The 13,768-nt window shown below is 35.8% G+C and overlaps 1 protein-coding gene across 1 annotated transcript in view; it reads left to right on the forward strand.

Annotated features, from left to right (window-relative positions):
* Positions 1–1,133: 1,133 nt before the first annotated feature.
* The window catches only part of LOC136838712 (soluble guanylate cyclase 89Db-like), a 198,848-nt gene continuing 186,213 nt past the window's right edge, over positions 1,134–13,768 (forward strand). The window contains exon 1 of the mRNA XM_067104132.1: positions 1,134–1,443. The gene's annotated coding sequence lies outside the window, so the exon portion shown is untranslated. The remainder of the gene's footprint in view (positions 1,444–13,768) is intronic.

Here is a 13,768-nt window from a genome sequence, read left to right on the forward strand (position 1 = left end):
TTACACAATGAAACAAATGTTCCTATCACCTACTCCTTTGGAACCTTTCCCACATCCAGATGTACTTTACAAACCATAGTCAGCCACTCAACTACACCATTACCACCGTACTCCTATCACTCCCTTCTCATGTCCTCAATAGTCACTTCTGTAAGAATTCTCCAACTTTTCACTGCCTTATTATCCAGGTCTGCTTTTCATATATCTTCCAAACTCATCCGATTTTTAAAACACACCCCAGCAAACCAAGATTACATTCACTTCAAACAGCATCTGTCCATTCGCATTTTTTATTCTGAGTTTCATTTGATCATTATCCTTTTTCTCTTCACTCTACGTTCTTTTTTTTATATTCATCCATCTACTTTCATTACTTGCCTCCTGTTTTTCTCCTGCTTTCTTCTTGACTATCTTTTCATCCTCCTGTTCACCTCACATAAACTCGATTTTCCTTCACTAAAACCCTACCCTCTCTCTCTCTCTCTCTCTCTCTCTCTCTCTCTCTCTCTCTCTCTCTCTCTCATAATTTAAACAAAGACCTTTTTTTTATGTATATATATATATATATATATATATATATATATATATATATATATATATATATATATATATATATATAGCATACATATAATACATACATATATATATATATATATATATATATATATATATATATATATATATATATATATATATATATAGAGAGAGAGAGAGAGAGAGAGAAGAGAGAGAGAGAGAGAGAGAGAGAGAGAGAGAGAGAGAGCACTGAAATAGCATCTGTATGGTCCATTTTTCAACTTCTGCCATTCATCCACCAGTCGACCCACCTGTGAATGTGTATCAGCGTCAGGTGAGATCCCAGAAAAGGGCATGGGGCTTGCAACCTCATTCCTAAAAACTTGCAGAGAACTGCACACAGGTTAAAGTATGAATGTGGCATCGACTATTGTGTTGCTTTACTCTCTGAAGCCATCCTCGGTTAATAAATTAAGAAATATATAAAATTTAGATATTAACCGAGAATATGCAAAAAAAAAATAAAATCACACTATATAAGGCTAACCTGATAATTCACAAATCAACTTCGAAGGCGCCCGAGGCCCTTTAAATAAAGTGCCCCTCACGATTTCGCCTCAGTATCGCAACATCCTGCATTGAGAGCGGATGCGTCTCACCCTCTCTCTCTCTCTCCTGCCGCTGCTACCGTTGCCGTTCTCCACACACACTACTACCTCACACTCGCTCATTGAGCCTCTGTCAGTTTCTATCTCTCTCTCTCTCTCTCTCTCCCTCTTTCTGTGCTTGGGAAAGGAAGAAGAAATTGCTCAGGCTGTGAGTGTGTATGCGTGTTTGCACACCGATTTTCCTTTATATATTCCAAGTTTCTGAGGCGAAACGTAACTTGTGTTTTACTGAACAGCCCAGGAGGAGTCTACAACACTGGTGAGTGTTTGAAACTATGTTCACTGTTGTTTTGTTTTTAGCAAATACTGAATTTTTTCTTTGTTCTTGCAGGATTTTTTTTTAGCTCTGAGTAAGACAAAAATATGTTTCTTATTAATGTGACTTGTACATCAAAATTTGCTAAAGAAAAGCATAGTGTGAATTTTCTGGATACCTAATAGTGTTGCGCAGCTTATTTTCCAAAGAGACTTGATTTAACATCATTTGAACTTACATTCATGCTCATGACTTAATGCGTTATGCACAGAGAGAGAGAGAGAGAGAGAGAGAGAGAGAGAGAGAGAGAGAGAGAGAGAGAAATATCGTTGTTATGAATGGGAAAAGTTTATTTGCTGAGCATTTATAATGGAATGTCATTCATTTTCATAAGAAGCATGTGCATGAATAAGTACACTTGCCATAAAAGTAGAGAGAGAGAGAGAGAGAGAGAGAGAGAGAGAGAGAGAGAGAGAGAGAGAGAGAGAGAGAGAGAGAGGAAGACAGGATGTAGTTATTATGAATGGGAAAAGTTTATTTCCTGAGCATTCATAATGGAATACATCATCGAGTTTCATAAGAAGCATGCACATGAATAAGTAAACTTGAGAGAGAGAGAGAGAGAGAGAGAGAGAGAGAGAGAGAGAGAGAGAGAGTTATTATGAATGGGAGAAGTTTATTTACCGAGAATTTATAATGGAATACGTCATTCAGTTTCATAAGAACCATGTAAACTTGCCCAAACATGGAATAAGTAAACTTGCCCAAACATGGAGAGAGAGAGAGAGAGAGAGAGAGAGAGAGGAGATACTGCATCTTATCAAGCGGGCATCCATGAGCAGCCACTGTTTACTTACGTCCATAAACCTATCATTCCGCCTATGCTTACACGAACAACAATTCGACTTATCTGTGAAAATGTTCCCCCTCGTCAGGCAGCCAGACCTTTAAGGTCGATTATCCACGTCGAATCAGAGGAGAGAAACGCCTTTCAGAGGAAGGCAAGGCGAGAGATTACACAGGGCTCTTTGTGAAGAATTCGGGACATCTGATACGGCCCGCCAATGAGTCCCAGAGCAAGTGGTTACCGTCCGTCTTACTCATTTCGAATTCATTCACGGGACCCGTTAAGCGCGAAATTGTTGTAAACCCGTTTAGATTTGTAGGTGGTTTATATAACTAAGGTCCATATGGTTTAACGACAGTCAAGGTATGGAATACGCTTGTTTTAATTTCAGTACAAAATAAATATCTGTTTTAGTCAATTTAATTACGTTATGTTATGGATTTCGGTGATAAAATACCATTACTCGGCTTTCCATGATGTAAGCATAAAATTCGAATAAATACCAATATTGCTTTATGCTAAAAACACTGTAAACCACGGACTATTAATCAATTATTTGATTCTCTCTCTCTCTCTCTCTTGCTGTGTACTAAAATCACCAGAAACCACGTGCTAATAATCAATTATTTGATCATCTCTCTCTCTCTCTCTCTCTCTTTTGCTGTGTACTAAAATCACCAGAAACCACGTGCTATTAATCAATTATTTGATCATCTCTCTCTCTCTCTCAGAAATCTCTCTCTCTCTCTCTCTCTCTTTTGCTGTGTACTAAAATCACCAGAAACCACGTGCTATTAATAAATTATTTGATCCTCTCTCTCTCTTTTGCTGTGTACAAAAATAACCAGAAACCACGTGCTATTAATCAATTATTTGATCCTTCTCTCTCTCTGTCTTGCTTTATACTAGAATCACCATAAACCACGTGCTGTTAATCTCTCTCTCCCTCTCTCTCTCTCATACACAACCCGGAAGATCCATTAAATTCTAAGCCACTTCGAGTTGATAACTAATCACTTTTACGCAAAGCTGAAAAGTTTGCTTTCCTTTGAACTAGAGTGGCTTTTACCTTTAATTGACACTGTAATTGGATTTCCTGAAACTATTTAAAAAGTACCGCGATTTTTTTAAAAGAGTGCTGCATCTTTAAACTTTGTGGTCGTTACGTCATTCTAAGCGAAAATCTTGAATGATACAAAAAATTGATGTTGCCGTATATTTACTAGTACTACTAGTAATTTTATACCTTTGTAGTTTTTTCATAGCGGCTGCTACATTTTTAGTATCCTTCAATAATATATCAAATTTCAATCACGGGCCGAGATAGTAAAAAAAAAAAAAAAACGGAGTCCTTGCAATGTGACTTCAGTAAATTTTGCTCCAAAGCTCAAGCGGAGATGCAATGCATCACTACCCTAATACAATTCTCCTTGTATTTTAAAAATTTACTTAAATCTTTTTCTATTTATCAATTTTTATGTTTTTTTCTTATTTTAATAACTGATCTCTTTTTGTATTTCCCGCTGCCTTCTGTAGCCTCTTTCTATTGAACACCATATTCTTTGGAAGCTTGAATTTCAAGTCAACGGTCCTTGTGGGCTTGTTCCGTGTGAATAGGGGTAATCTTCTGAATAAGAATAATAATATTGCTAAATTCCCATGTAGCTTTCAACATTTGTGAGAAAAAGTGATACTGTTTGGCAAACGTAAGATCCCAGGCACTTTTAAAAGTGCCAATGAAGAAAAAATGTTGCAGTGTAATCAGTTTGTCATTTGTTAGAGAAGTTAAATGACACACTCACAGGTTATCGTATATTTTATGGTAAAGGATATTTTCATTCATCACCCTAACCTACCTCATTAACAGGAGACCAAATTTAATAGAATTAACAAGTATTCTGTATCACCACAATAATCTCTTTAACTTCTATGATTCCTAATATCTCAGAAACATTTTCTACTGAAAGCCTTGAAATTCGAAGGGGGAATGAGTGAAGGAATTCTCTTTCCAAGTGGGATTCGATCCCACGCTGTCTTCTAACCAGCCATATGTTTGAATCCCACTTGGGAAGGAAAACGTCTTCGTTCATTTCTCTAGAATTTCACGGCTTTCAATGGAAAGTGAATGTGTCATTGCGGCTATTAGAACGCAAAGAATGATGGATGTGAAATCTGGCTCTATAGTTACGAAGGATTATCCCATAAGGCTCTTGCGTCTATGACATTAGGGAGAAAGTCAAGCAGTGATGGTGAAATATCACTGACAGGGGAGATTTGGAGATAATACTCAGTAATTGGCAGAATTACCGCATAAACAGTCATTTAGAACATCTTAAGAGGATCAAAACTAAGAAACAGTTCCAAGAAGGACGATTAAATGAACCAGACCAGAAAATGATAAGGGTTAGAACTCCATTCTTTGCTGAAAGAGGCAACAGAAATAATTGGCATCAAAGCGTATTTTCACCGTAGATTTGCTAGCAGAGAGAGAGAGAGAGAGAGAGAGAGAGAGAGAGAGAGAGAGAGAGAGAGAGAAAAAAATAATAATAATAAAAAAGGCCCGGAGTTTTTTCATATTGTCTAATTATTTCTTAACATGAGTTACTTCCCTCAAAAAACTTGCAAATGAATATATACATTCATTTGCCTGTGGTGTGGATATGTAGTCTCTAACGGTTGTGTATGTTCGTCAGTACTGTTCCTGTACTATATAAAGTATATTTGTGACTTCTTATACTCTGTATCAGTCCTTCGGCAATGGCTTGGAAATAAAGTCGAAACTGGTCAGGGGGCTACACCCCGTCTCTTATTTTTCACCTGTGGTAATGTGGCAACTTGGACATAAACATATATATATATATATATATATATATATATATATATATATATATATATATATATATATATATATATATATATATATATATCCGAGTTGCCAAAGCTCAAGGACAGTTAAGTCGAGAACAAAATTAAAATCGATGGACTGTGAGACCTTAGAAGTCTATTACTACAACCTTACGTAAGCCAAGATTCGTGTCTGTAGTGATAATCTCACAGAGGAAGAGCCAAGTTGAATGCTGAAATTGTTCAAAAGAAGGACTTTAACTTTTCTCACTGCCAAAGAGATAAGCCTTTGTTCTAGACTTTTTCGCGCTTGGCCTTGGAAAAGGGTATACGTTGCTCCTCATACAGCCCTTGTCCTTCCGGTATGATGCCACTTAGAAAGAAGAAGGGTATAATTACATCCTCCTAAATATGGATCCAATTTCAACAGCTGATATTATACCTATCTAACCTCCTCTTACTTCTTCCTAATGAACACCATATTCTTGCGAAGCTTGAATTCCAAGTCAGTGGCCCCTGTGAGCTTGTTCCATATGAATAGGGTCCATCTGAATAACAATAATTTTGATTCCACTCATTTCCATCCTTCCGTTCTCGTCTAATTGATTTACGGTCTGGAAATACGCAGTTTCTTTTACTATGGGAAAGAAGATATGCCCCCTATTCCTTAATAAGAGAATTACTCGTATGTCCTGACCGTTCTATTTTGAAGAGTGAAAAACATTCTGTACTGCAGCCAAATTTGAGTGATTGGATGGCAATTATGTGATCAATGCATGCACGTAAGAGTCTTTACTTTCCACGTAGAAGCTTATTAATATTGCAACATATTCATACATGCCGGTAAGACTTTCAATACTTGCACGAGGTTTCGACTTTTTTCTTTGTAACTGCTGGTATTTCTTAATCCCGGATTGTTTCAGTCATAAAGTAAGTTTACCCTTTTATACAAGCCATTGGAAGTGAGACTTGCTGTTATGAAGTTATATTTTGAATATTTAAGGAAACATATGTTTCATCTCCGGTAATTATATATACTTTAGGGTTACCTTATAGCATTTTAGGTACTTGTAATTAATTTATATGCCTTTAGGGTAACTTGTAGCGTTTTAAGTACTTATGTAATGTTCAATTTTACGATGCTACGTTTCAAACTACATATATCGTTTTCGTTACATCTTCCTGTACCCATTGTAATGAACAGTTTTATTATCACAACACTGCTACGTAATATTTTCTGTCCTTTTGTATAAAAGGAGTTCATGGAAAGTTGCTTCAAAATATACTGATGGTAAATATTTCAAGGAAAGTTGCCTCAAAATATACTGATGGTAAATATTTCAAGGAAAGTTGCTTCAAAATATACTGATAATGCAGAAAATTGTATTTTTTACATATTTCTCAGTTACATATGTTTGTTTTGAAAGATTTTTTTTTACTGCCGAAGTTTTTTATACAATTTTGAAAGCTGAGTGTCTTCTTTTGAATGGAAATGATAAAATACAACGTTCTGACATGTAACAAAAAAATCTTACAAGCCCCTAAATATATGAATTGCGTAATGACTAAGTATTTATAATAATAGCGAATAAGTCGATATTTCACGGCCTTCTTATTTACGCAGTCTCTCGTTATTTATTCCAGTAATTTGGGTGGGCCACTGGTTCTATTCTGGCCACTTACGCTAAGCTATATAAGCTTACTGGAAGGCAGAAATAGAGCTGATTCGATTACTTGGTAAACGTAAAAATTCATGGAAAAAACATTTACTAATTCTTGATGCTTCTTCTTTCTGCGGAACTTGCCAAAGTTACGGCAATGTTTCTGACCAAAGTTTTGAATCGACAAGAGTATTATTGATTGAATGGTGAGAGAAGCCCTTCGTTTATCTGAATTATCTTTATTACATTCATGTCTGTCAGTGACAACAGGATACGAGATCTCCCGATACCCTTAGTTAAAAGCGAGAGTTAGAAGCTTCTTCGTAGAGATAAACTAAAAATAAATACGAATCGAATGACGTAATACCTTGAAATCGATGGATACGACGTAAGTACTGGCAATCAACATAGTTTACCAAACCGAAACCTATCCTTTACTTAGCACAAAGCATGATATTACGGAGAAAGTTGGAGGCTAAACATGGCCGTCCAACTGGCACACATGACGGACGATGAATATTTCAAGAAAAGTTTTGAATGTCGGTAACAATGGTGACGTCCGAAGTTCAGCTTTTACAAGTGTCTTTATTAGATTAGATTAGAATATAGAATTTAGGCCAAAGGCCAAGCGCTGGGACCCATGAGGGCATTCAGCGCTGAAAGGGATACTGAGAGCAAAAAAAAGGTTTGAAAGGTGTAAAAAAATAAGTATATCTTAGTTTAACCAGACCACTGAGCTGATTAGCAGCTCTCCTAGGGCTGGCCCGAAGGATTAGATTTATTTTACGTGGCTAAGAACCAACTAGTTACCTACCAACGGAACCTACAGTTTATTGTGGAATCCGAACCACATTATGACAAGAAATGAATTTCTATCACCAGAAATAAATTCCTTTAATTCTTCACTGGCCGGTCGGAGAGTCGAACGCTGGGCCAACAGCGTGCTAGCCGAGAGCTCTACCCACCCCACCAATGAAGAACTTATTTTAACAGGAGGAAAACCTCGCAGTTGCACTATGAAACAATTCTTAGGAGAGGGCTGAGGAAAGTAAGATGAAAGTTTTAGTTTTCACAAAAAGAATATAAGATTGCAAATAAACGGTTTATTACTTGTTTAATACTAATTATATCCCTATACCATAAACGTAATAAATTACTGGGAACATATGAGGTTACCATCTTCATTAAGATACACATTTTTAAGATGGCGTCTCTTTGCACTGAATGAATAGCTTTTCGTAAATGGACGAACATATCTGTTTTTCTACTCCTTTCACTCTTTCCTCTCTCTCTTAACCTCAGCATTCAAAATCTGTCGTCACAATCCTAGCTCTTCTCTCTCTCTCTCTCTCTCTCTCTCTCTCTCTCTCTCTCTCTCATTCGCACTCTGTTGTAACAAGGCTACTCTCTCTGTCTCTCTCTCTCTCCGCATTCGCACTCTGTTGTAACAAGGCAACTCTCTCTCTCCTCTCTCTCTCTCTCTCCCCATTCGCGCTCTGTAGTAACAAGGCTACTCTCTATCTCTCTCTCTCCGTATTCGTACTCTGTTTGTATCAAGACTAGTCTCTCTCTCTCTCTCTCTCTCTCTCTCTCTCTCTCTCTCTCTCTCTCTCTCTCTCTCTCTCTCTCCAGGGAAAGATATTGCGTTCATATTCTCTGGTATGGGGACCTATAAATTCAAGCAAAGTTCAATACGTTCCCCGGTCGTATCACGAAGAAACATACAAGAGTTTACGAGGCTGCCAAGATTGTTCCCAAAGGGCGAAAGTTTTGAAGAAAGTCGCAAGAACGGATTTCTAAATTGGAACTCACGCGCATGCGCGAATTTGTGTTCAAATTGAGGTTTTTTAAGGTAATTTTTTTTTTTTGCAAGCACAGATTTCTAAATTGGAATGCACACACGCAAGCGCGAATGTGTTCAAATTGAACTTTTATAGTTAATTTTTTTTTCAAGCATAGATTTCTAGATTGGAATACACGCGCATGCGCGAATTTGCATGTTCAATTTGAGTTTTTGGAAAGTGAAAGTTTTTGCTTTAAGCACAGGTTTCTAAATTGGATTGCACGCGCATGCGCGACTTTATGTTCAAACTGAGTTTTTATAATTTTTTTTTTTAAGCACAGATTTCTAAATTGGAATGTACGCGCATGCGCGAATCTGTGCATTCAATTTGAGTTTTTGTAAAGTGACTTTTTTTTGTTTCAAGCACAGGTTTCGAATTTGGAATTACGCGCACGCGCGAATTTGTGTTCAATTCGAGTTTTTTAAATGGAAAGTTTTTTGTTTCAAGGACAGGTTTCTAACGGGAATGCAAGCAAATGCACGAATTTGTGTGTTCAATTTGAGTTTTTGTAATATGAGTTTTTTTTTTTCAACCACATGGTCCTAAATTAGAATTACGCGCATGCGCTAATTTTTTTGTTCAATTTGCTTTTTTGTAATGTGAACGTTTTTCAAAAGTTTCTAGCCCAGGTTTGAAATTTGTATATTCTGTTTGCTTGTTTGTAGTGTGAATGTTTTTCAAACATTTCAAGCATAAGTTTTTAAATTTGAATGCATGCGCATGCGCAAATTTGTATGTTCAATTTGAGTTTTTGTAACGTGAAATTTTTGTGTTTCAAGCACAGGTTTTGAAATTGGACTGTACGAGCATGCGCGAAATCACGTTCAATTTGCATTTTTGAAATGTGAATGTTTTGTTCCAAGCACAGTTTTCTAAATTGGATTGTACGCGCATGCGCGACTGTGTGTTCAATTTGCTTTTTTTATAATGTGGATTTTTTTCAAGCACTGGTTTCTAAATTGGAATGTACGCTCTAGGGAATATGTTCGATTCTCCTTTTCAATCTCTGTTTAGTCATTTTTAAATACATTTATAGCCACAAATAACTGCAGGTAACACACATATACTGTAGGTACTGACATTGCTTGTTAAGTTACCTATGAATGTTCTTTATAAGATAGTATCCGTGCTGCTTATGAATATACATACATACATACATACATACATACATACATTATATATATATCCACATATATATATATATTACACACACACACACATACACACATATATTTATATATATATATATATATATATATATATATATATATATATATATATATATATATATATAAGCTAGAAGAGAGCTTTAGATTTTTTGTTAAACATTTTCATGCCTTTGTCGACCAGACAACATAAATGTACCGGGTGGTTACGAGATTGTAGTGGGTCGTAGCCTCGACGTATAAAGGTATGGGGCTAGCAACCTCATCCCTAAAATCTTTTGGAAACCGGAAGTGTAGCACCTCTTGGAACTAGAGCCCTCTAAAGCGTTGTGTTGGCGAATTATATATTTCAGCGTGATTTCATAAACAAGTGAGTGAGGAATTTCATTAAAGAACTTTTACCGCTAACAAAAGGTACATGAAAGGTGTGGCGACAACCATTTAATCTTATGGAAATTCCATGAAAGTCGAAAGAAAAAAATTTTCTGCCTGGAAGGATACCTGATCTTATAACGACAGTTCGTTACATGACCCTTAACGCTAGGTACTTTGCAACGATTTTATTTGCATTTTAAGCAGTTTTCTTATTGGGTACTTTTAAGCAAATTTTTAAAAATTTCATTTTAAGTGGTTTTTTCTTAATTTACTTTTATAAACACAAAAGTATTCGTCAGACCGGAATTTTTATGGTCTAGGAATATGAGCAGGATAAAAATACAGGCTAAGATGTAAAAAACAAGTAAATAAATAAATCTGACCGCCGAAAAATCTGGAGATAACGAGAAATTATTCTGAATGATGAAGTTCAAAGGAAATTTTTTATATTTTTTTTATAGTGATAAGACCTCAGACATAGGTAACTGGAATTGGAATATAAAATTTAGGTCAAAGGCCAAGCACTGGGATCTATGAGGTCACTTATCACTGAAAGGGAAATTGACAGTAAAAAGGCTTTAAAGGTGTAAGAGTAGGAAAACCTCGCAGTTGCACTATGAAACAGCTGTTAAGAGAGAGTGGAAAGTAAAAGTTAAGTATACCCTAGTTTTACCAGACCACTGAGCTGATTAATAGCTCTCCTAGGGCTGGCCCGAAGGATTACTTATTTAACGTGGCTAAGAACCAATTGGTTACTTAGCAACGGGACCTACAGCTTATTGTGGAATCCGAACAACATTATAGCGAGAAATGAATTTCTATCACCAGAAATAAATTCCTCTAACTCTTCATTAGCCGGCCGGAGAGTCGAACTCGGGCCAAACGAGTGCAAGACCACAACTCTACCGACTCGCCCAAGGAAGAGCTTAAAGTGGAAAGTAAGACGGAGGAGGGAGAATACGTATGGAGGTACAGCAAAAGGAATGGAAGAGGCTGCAGCTAGGGGCCGAAGGCACGCTGCAAAGATCCTCAATTACTGCATACAGTGTACCGCGTGAGGTGCACTGACGATACTACCCTCCTACAGGTTTAGACCTGGGTAAACAATTAAGCTACCCACCAGAAATTTTTTTTTTTTAAATCTGGTAATAATGACAAATTATTCTTAAGGATAAAGTTCAAAGGACACAGTGATACCCATTTTTTTTTTCCTTATACTGATATGACCAAAGGCACTTGCCAGTAACAATAACATCTGACACTCGATAGAGCTATACCTAGTGCTGGTGCTTCTTATAACGTTATGACTGAATTACAATGAATGAAAAATAAAAACTTACACTGCCCCTAATAAAAAATAATCTTCGAGGAATTATTATCAGTAAAAACGATATTATTATTATTATTATTATTATTATTATTATTATTATTATTATTATTATTATTATTATTCTACAGCATAGCAATACTTAAACAGGAATAATTTTTGTCACGAGTTATGTACGTTAATACTTTTTAGAAACGGAAATTGAAACAATTTTCTTCGTCAGGGTTTGACGTCAAAGTTAGGTGCAAAGTAATGAAATTGGGCAGCTTTCCGTAACTAAATAGAACAGCCCGTTAATGAAAAAATGGAACGAGTGTGTAACTCATCCAGAGTGATATTTACACGGAGGGTTCCATAAAGAACATAATATACATACACACGTACGTTTATGTACATAGGTACATACATACATACACACATATATACAATTATATATATATATATATATATATATATATATATATATACATACATACATACATACATACATACATACATACATATATATATATATATATATATATATATATATATATATATATATATATATACATGAGTATATTCGGATATATACGTTAAGTGAGTACGCTACTGGAATACGAGTACTGTCGATATTTTTCATGTTTTAATTAAAGTTCAGTTAATAGATTTTACAGTATATTTCAGATAACGCTAAATTAGGCTACAGTTTAAAATTGTCAATTATGAAAGGATAGTTCATAATCAAAACTTATGGCTGTTGTAAATTATATATATTTTTAATTTGTGATGATGCATTCGTAACACATATATACAGTATATGTGTATATATTATATATATATATATATATATATATATATATATATATATATATATATATATATTATATATATATATATATATATATATATATATATATATATATATATATATATATATATATATATATATATATATATGTATATACACACGTGTGTACGTATGAATGTACATATGTATGTATACTTATTTATATTCGCTGCCATGCACACGCACACGTTCCTGTGCGTATGTGAAAAACAATTCAATTATTATTTAAGATTACTCCATACTTATGGGTGACTCGGCTAATAATACAATATGATTAGGTTGTGGAGAGAGAGAGAGAGAGAGAGAGAGAGAGAGAGAGAGAGAGAGAGAGAGAGAGAGAGAGAGAGAGAGAGAGAACCAAGAAACTGTCGACGGCTCTTAAAACATATTTATTTTTTATAAATTCTAAATAGCCAATCTTTAAAATGCACGGTGAAACTTCCCCGACGTTTTGACTATTCTAAGTTAAATAAGAGAGAGAGAGAGAGAGAGAGAGAGAGAGAGAGAGAGAGAGAGAGAGAGAGAGAGAGAGAGAGAGAGACTATCGAAGGCTCTTCAAACATTAATATTTATTTTTTGTAATTCTAACCTTTCCAGACGTTTTTACTATTCTACGAGGTATTTATGTTAAAAGAGAGAGAGAGAGAAAGAGAGAGTTCTGAAGCTATGCTGTGACATTTTGGATGCGGAAGGTATCATCTTCCATGAGGTCTTTTCCAAGAACACACAACATGATTTAGAAGAGAGAGAGAGAGAGAGAGAGAGAGAGAGAGAGAGAGAGAGAGAGAGAGAGAGAGAGAGAGAGAGAGAGAGAGAAAGTGTATTCTGAAGCTGTCACATTTCGGATGCTAAAGTATCATCTTCCATGAGGTCTTTTCCACGAACACACAACATGATTTAGAGAGAGAGAGAGAGAGAGAGAGAGAGAGAGAGAGAGAGAGAGAGAGAGAGAGAGAGAGAGAGAGAGAGAGAGTGTATTCTGAAGCTGTCACATTTCGGATGCTAAAAGTATCATCATCCATGAGGTCTTTTCCACGAACACACACAACGAGAGTTTAGAGAGAGAGAGAGAGAGAGAGAGAGAGAGTGTATTCTGAAGCTGTCACATTTCGGATGCGAACAGTATCACCTTCCAAAAGGTCTCTTCCATGAGCACACAACAAGGTTTAGTCGGCCATAAATACTGACACAGGGAGAGAGGACTTTCATATTAAGTTAGGCCCGGTGTCTGAATTCATTTCGGCATGACAAAGAAGAAGAGAAACAGAAAAACTACTTTTACGTGCATACAAGGGAGCGATGTATATTAGCATAAAAAATATTTGCTTTTCCCTTCTCGAATAAGTTTACGATTTCAAAAAGTGCCTATACACAGATACATAGTACAGGCAGTCTGTGTCTTTTCATCCATCTACATGCACAGATACACATACAC

This window comes from Macrobrachium rosenbergii, chromosome 5 (assembly GCF_040412425.1).
Source record: "Macrobrachium rosenbergii isolate ZJJX-2024 chromosome 5, ASM4041242v1, whole genome shotgun sequence".
NCBI classification, from domain to species: Eukaryota; Metazoa; Arthropoda; class Malacostraca; order Decapoda; family Palaemonidae; genus Macrobrachium; species Macrobrachium rosenbergii.